Genomic DNA, 7,249 nt, shown 5'->3' with positions numbered 1-7,249 from the left:
ATGTTTGTCCATCGTTCTCCCCCTCAGCTCCTGGCTCCCTCCCAAAACAAGAACAGAATTAGCAAAATACTCAAATTCAGTGAATTCGTGTAATTAATCTCAACGTTTGTAACGTTACCAGACTTAAAGTGATATCTCAGGTTGATAACCTGCCTACCTGAGCTCACGTTGGTCCGTTTATGGACATATGAAGTATAAATATTCTGTAAAATCGTCACAAGCTCAGTAAGATATCAGTGAACCTCTGGGGTTCTAAAGTGAAGTTATTAAAAGTTACTTTACAAACTACGGTCGGATGCAGGCAGACGAGCTGATAATAGCGCAGCGACTAACGCAACCGGTCTATGACTGCATCTTCTGACAGTAAGGCCAAGATCCTCTTTGTGGCACTGGCACCTCAGTGGCAAGCGTCAGTCAGGCGTCAGGACTGTGGCACCTCAGTGACTAGTCTGTGGCACCTTGCGGCACCTTGTGGCAACTCAGCGGCAACTCAGCGGCAAGCGTCAGTCAGATGTCACAACAGCGGCACTCGTTCGGCACCCGTCATGAAGCTGCCGGACTGAGTGGGCGGAGCCACATTTCCTGAGAACACCCATTGTTGTTACGACAGGTCAGCTGCCGTAAATCAGTGTTATGATTTTAGTTGAGTCACCTGAGCCACCCGTTCTCTGTATACGTCCGTAACCACGTTGTTTTGTTTCTCATTCATTTTATTAGGGCCCGAGCACCGACGTAGTCGGAGCGGAGGACCTATTGTTGTTCTAATGTTTTTTATTATTAGGGCCCGAGCACCGACGTAGTCGGAGCGGAGGACCTATTGTTGTTCTAATGTTTTTTATTATTATTATTATTATTATTATTATTATCGTACCAGTTTCATCGCAAAAAGGAGGTCCTTGGGATACTGGGAATCTTTTGAAATTTGGCACAAAATTCAATCGTGGTGAAAATTCCAGTATTATTGGGGTGTCCAGCTGCGGCATGACATTTTGGCTAGATAGCGCCCCCTACAGAGTAGCCCCAACTTTGGGTTTCACCTAGCTGTATGAAATTTGGTAGGTATGTGGAACGTGATGGGACGTACAAAAAAGTCAAAAGGAGGTATATCCTAAACCAAACAGGAAGTCGGCCATTTTGAATTTTATGACGTTTTTGGACCGTTTCAAGGCGCCGTACTTTAACGAACTCCTCCTAGAGATTAAACCCGATTGCCTTCAGATTTGGTCAGTATGCTCTTCAGACCTTGGCAGTGAAACGATACTCAAAGATCAAAAAGTTATCGAACTATGTGTCCGTGGCAGCAAAAAAAACACCATTCGCCATGAAACAGGAAGTTGTTGTAACTCGGCTGTACATTGCCTAATCTGCTCCAAATTTCTCATGTCATAACATCCTGACCCTGAACACATGTATATGACAATTTAGAATCATAGTAATAGCGCCACCTAGTGGCAACAGGAAGTCATAGGTTGTGTACTTTGACACCCTACTGCTCACAGATTAATCGGATCCCTCTCAAATTTTGTCACAAAAGCCTTAAGACCTTGATAATGCTTCATTGTGAAAATTGTAGGAAGTTGTCGAAGCGTGGCGACGTGGCGGCTCTGCGAATTTCGATCCTTCGTCATGAACGAATAAACTGATGTAACTCGACTCCGCATCATCAGATCTTTACCAGATTTCCCATGTTTGATGAGTCTGTGGTCCTGAAGACATCTGCAAGCCAATTTTGAATCAGTCATAGCGCCACCTACTGGCAACAGTAAGTTAAAGTCTTTATACTTTGGCTTGTTTCTCTTAGTTGGAAAATCAGATCAACATCAAATTTGTTCCACAAATGTAAGAAGTTCATAATGCCAGTTCTCTAAGCTTTTGATGTTTCGTCAAACGCCGTTGCCGTGGTAACGCAGTCTTCGCAGTGAAAAACGATGGTCATTTGGAGAGGTTAAAAAAGCTCGAAACACAAGCAAACTTGACACACAGATCACAAGGCCAAAATGTATATATAATATGATTTTATTCAATCAGTGTTAAATCGGCTCAATAGCGCCCCCTACAAAATTTCGACGAAGCAGCCCTCGCAGTACGTTTCACATAGATTAACAAAATTTGGTAGGCACATGTATCACATGTGGACTTAAATAAAAGTCTCTTGGGGCCATGCCCTAAACCCAACCGGAAGTCAGCCATTTTGAATTTAGTCTGAATTTCTGGTGTCGTTTTTTCAATTTCCAGGCGCTCTACTTTAACGAACTCCTCCCAGGGAATTAATCAGATCAACTTAGAATTTGGTCAGAACAATCTAAAGACCTTTGTGATTAAAAGTTACTCAAAGCTTGTTGTTTCATGAAATGCCGTTGCCGTGGCGACGCATTCCTCGCCATGAAAAACAAAGGTGTTTTTGAGGGGCTAAAAATACTCAAAACAAAATCAAAGTTGTCACACACATTTAAAATCCTGAATGTAGTTATCTGATGTGATTTTAATGCTTCAGAGTGGCAACTCGGCTCGATAGCGCCCCCTCCAATATTTCGACGATGCAGCCCTCACAGTACGTTTCACCTAGATGTATAACATTTGGTAAGCAGATGTATCACATGTGGATTTAAAAAAAAGTCTTAGGGGTCCATGCTCTAAACCCAACCGGAAGTCAGCCATTTCTAATTTTGTATGAATTTCTCGTGTATTTTTCCCATTTCCAGGTGCTGTACTACGAACTAGTCCTAGGTAATTAATCAGATCAGCTTAGAATTTGGTCAGAACAATCTAAAGACCTCTGTGATTAAAAGTTTAGAATTCATCAAACATGGACTTGGTGTAGCGGCCATTTTACATGGTTCGCCATCATCCATCAAGCTGTTGTAACTCAACTGTACTTTGTCAAAACTGTCCCAAAGTTGACATGCTTGATTACTGTCATGATTTTAGGACATCTGCATGCCAATATTAACTCATAGTCATAGCGCCACCTACTGGCAACCACGGACGTAAGCAGGATTCTATAATTTCAGCGGCCCAAACACTGAACTTAATAAAAGGGTTTGTGGTCACACCATGAGAAAAAGACTTCTCTGATCTAAATATGTGCAAACTAAGATGCTTGGAGAGCAAAAAAGGTAGACAACAGTGGTTTTCAAACCATGTCAGTGGGCATTAGTATAAATGATTTGTCCAGAGCTTCTACATGAGAATCAGGTTAAATGTTGTAATGAATGCTTCACACTACAATCTAAAGTTACAGAAGAGCTTAAAATGAAAACGGTGTTAAATTGAAGTGTTCAAGTAAAAGCAAATGACACTACTGTTCTGTTAACTTTCATGTAAGTCCAAATACAATCAGCAGGACACTGCAGGGAGTTGAACCCCATCCCACTAAACTGACAGTTTGTTATGTTTCAAACATTGAAGCGCATTCACGCACATTCATTTTCTTAATGATCTTAACAGGCTTACATCTATGATTGTATTGGGGGTACACTTAAAAACATTTGAGGCTTAAGACCTGGCAACATGATCTTGCTGCGCTGCTTGTCGACGCAGGAAAAATCATCTAACTCGTGCACACAGTGTATGATTGTCACAGAAATGCATGGCCGCGTCAACCGGAGTCCTGCCAGTACCCTCGACGTGCGTGAAGTTGCGAGGGCCCGATCAATGCTGCTTGCAGCTTTAATTTAAGTATGATTTTGCTGGTTTTGCAACAAAAGGGAACATAATACACTTTCCTAAATCTTTATAAATTTACTAATTTCATTTACCACAATTGGATAAAGTAATGAAAATAAAGCATCCGTTTTATTATCATTTAAAAGTATGTGTGTATGTATGTATGTATGTATGTATGTACTTTTAAATGATAATAAAACGGATGCTTTATTTTTGAGTTGTCACTGAGGTGCCACAGTCCTGTCACTGAGGTGCCACAGTCATGACGTCTGACTGACGCTTGCCACAGACTAGCCACTGAGGTGCCAGTGCCACAAAGAAGATCTCGCTGTCTCTCTCTTCCGAAGGATACAGCCCCTGAATTGAGACGCACAGCTACAGTTTACTGCTGGAACACGCATGTGCAGGGACTCGGATCTTCTCAAACTTGCTCTATATTTGAAAACTCGGCACGGGACTTGCGAAGTGAACGAGCTGACCGAATAAACGTGAGGCTTCACGCTAGTGATGGCGAGATGAAGCTTCATGAAGCATTGAAGCGTTCCATCCAATTGGTTTACTCGTGGGCCGAAGCTTCATTTGGTCTACTGCTCCATCAAGTGGACAATAAATGTAAGCGATTATAATGCCACCATGGCTTTGGTGTGCCGTAGGAGCTGGCTCAAATCGCGGCAGCTAGTAGAGGCACTTCCTGTGGCAAGCTCAGCTGCTGCGGCAGCTGTGGCAGCTGCCACTGTTTGGGAGAGGTGGCAGTTTAGCCTTTATTTTTCGTTATTTGACAATATGTGACAATACATTAAGGTCCTTGAAGGTATGACTGTTGGTAGTTGTAATTGGTTTAGTACAAAAATGCCGATTTGTAATAGTATGGCGACTCGTTTTCATTAAAACTAAGCTAATATAGGCTAACGTCAGTTGGTACTTGTTGGTACTCTGTTTGTCCTGTCTATGCTAACGAATTTCATTGCACAATGGATTTATCAATTCAGAAAAATATATTTTCGAAAAACAGAGGAAAACATCTCTATACCTGTGGTGATAATAAAAAAATATGTATGTGCCCTGCATTTGTTTATGCCTGACAGAAGTGCTCACTTAAAGGTGTACTCCCTCTTGTGGCCAAATGGGTCAATAACGCTTGTCTTCAATATGTACTATTCCTGGGTGCAGAAAACTGGAGCGGTCACTATTTTGTAAATTACAACACCACATGAACAATACATATTTTGGAAAACGGTATACAGTTTAGGTCATGCTATGGAGCTTTAATGAGATGAAATAAAATGAAATCAAAAAACATATGTTGGGGTGGCTTCTTGCCATTAATGTTGAAGTCCTTGTCCTAACATATACTTTTATTTGTTTATTTATTTTGCAGGGACAATGCACACCAATCAACAGCCAGAGAGGCTAGTTTTCATCTGCTGTCCCCGGCCAGATGTTTGAAGGCTGCCTAAAAATTTCAAATAAAAATGGAATTAAAATTCATAGATAGACAGTAATGTATAGACAAAAACAATACACATATAAGCAAAGTGTACAACACTAGAGCAGACATAACAGGCTGCAGCATGAGTCAGGCAGAACAAACCCACCTACAGTACAAGCGCATATATAACACTGAGGCACATAACATGCACATCAAAAATAGAAAATAGCAACAGTGAACAAGACAAATGCACATATAGGCAAAACAAGCAGACAGGACAGACGGTACATCAATGCTTGCACACCTGATTGGCAACAAGCCCTTCCTTAAGGCTGTGTTTGAATGTTGTGTACATGTTTTGTGTGCGTATGTGGTGGCAGAGTATTCCACGAGTGAGCTGCCTTCACAGAGAATGTAGATTTGCTAAAAGAGCTTGACCTACAGTGCTGTGAAAAAGTATTTGCCCCCTTCCTGGTTTGTTATCTTTTTGCATATTTGTCACACTTAAATGTTTCAGATCATCAAACAAATTTTAATATTAGACAAAGATAACCCGAGTAAATACAAAATGCAGTTTTCAAATTATTTTTTTATTAAGGGAGAAAAGCTATCCAAACCTACTTGGCCCTATGTGAAAAAGTAATTGCCCCCCCTTGATAAATCATGAATGAACTGTGATTTTTTTTTTTTTTGTTGGGAAAGCTGAGTTTAATTTCACGAGCCACACTCAGGCCTGATTACTAACAGACCTGTTGAATCAAGAAATCACGTAAATAGAACCTGTCTGACAAAGTGAAGTCGGCTAAAAGATCTCAAAAAGCAACACATCATGCTGCGATGTAAAGAAATTCAAGAACAGATGAGAAACAAAGTAACTGACATGAATCAGTCTGGAAAGACCCCAGAACAACATTTAAAGAACTGCAGGCCTCACTCGCCTCAGTTAAGGTCAGTGTTCATGATTCAACAATAAGAAAGAGACTGGGCACAAATAGCACCCATGGGAGAGTTCAAAGGCGAAAGCCACTGCTGACCAAAAAGAACACAAAGGCTCGTCTCACATTTACCAAAAACATCTTGATGATCCCCGAGACTTTTGGGCAAATATTCTGTGGACTGACGAGACAAAAGTTGAACTTTTTGGAAGGTGTGCGTCCTGTTTGTTACATCTGGCGTAAAACTGACAGCATTTCATAACAACATCATACCAGCATTCCTGAAAGAATGTCGAGCCATCAGTTCGTGACCTCAAACTCAAGCGCACTTTGGTTATGCAGCAGGACAATGATCCGAAACACACCAGCAAGTCCATCTCTGAATGGCTCAAAAAAAGCAAAATTAAGGTTTTGGAGTGGCCTAGTCAAAGTCTGGACTTAAATCTGATTGAGATGCTGTGGCATGACCTTCAACAAGCCGTTTCTGATCGAAAACCATCCAATGTGGCTGAATTAAAACAATTCTGCAAAGAAGAGTGGGCCAAAATTCTTCCACAGCGATGTGAAAGACTCATTGCCAGTTATCGCAAACGCTGGATTCCAATTGTTGCCACCAAGGGTGACAAAACCAGTTATCAGGTTTAGGGGGCAATTACTTTTTCACATAGGGCCAAGTAGGTTTGGATAGCTTTTCTCCCTTAATAAATTAAATCATTTAAAAACAGCATTTTGTATTTACTCGGGTTATCTTTGTCTAATATTAAAATTTATTTGATGATCTGAAACATTTAAGTGTGACAAATATGCAAAAAAATAAGAAACCAGGAAGGGGGCAAATACTTTTTCACAGCACTGTATGTGAAATGACACAATCACCTCTTGAAGCAGATCTAGTGAGTCTGCTGCTTTTGTTTAATAAAATCACTAAGCGGAGGTGGGGCCATACCATGTCAAATTTTAAAAACCAGACACACATCAGTGTATTTAATGAGGTTCTCCCAAATCAAGATGTTTGATGAGGATATTGCAGTGATGGTGACTTTTGGGTTTTTAGAGCTTGTTTATGGAGAATATGAATAGACGTTAATGTTGTGCTGCTGGCTTGTGCCCAGCTGGTTGAGCAGTAGGTCAGATGGGGGACAATCATCGCATTAAAATACAGTTTCACAGCCTGCATGGTTAGACTGCGTCTTATACAGTTGTGGTCAAAAGTTTACAT

Source organism: Cebidichthys violaceus, unplaced genomic scaffold, assembly GCF_023349555.1.
Source record: "Cebidichthys violaceus isolate CVI_PGR_0920_01 unplaced genomic scaffold, fCebVio1.0.p SCAF_21, whole genome shotgun sequence".
NCBI lineage: Eukaryota > Metazoa > Chordata > Actinopteri > Perciformes > Stichaeidae > Cebidichthys > Cebidichthys violaceus.
Note: the sequence above shows the minus strand (reverse complement) of the source record.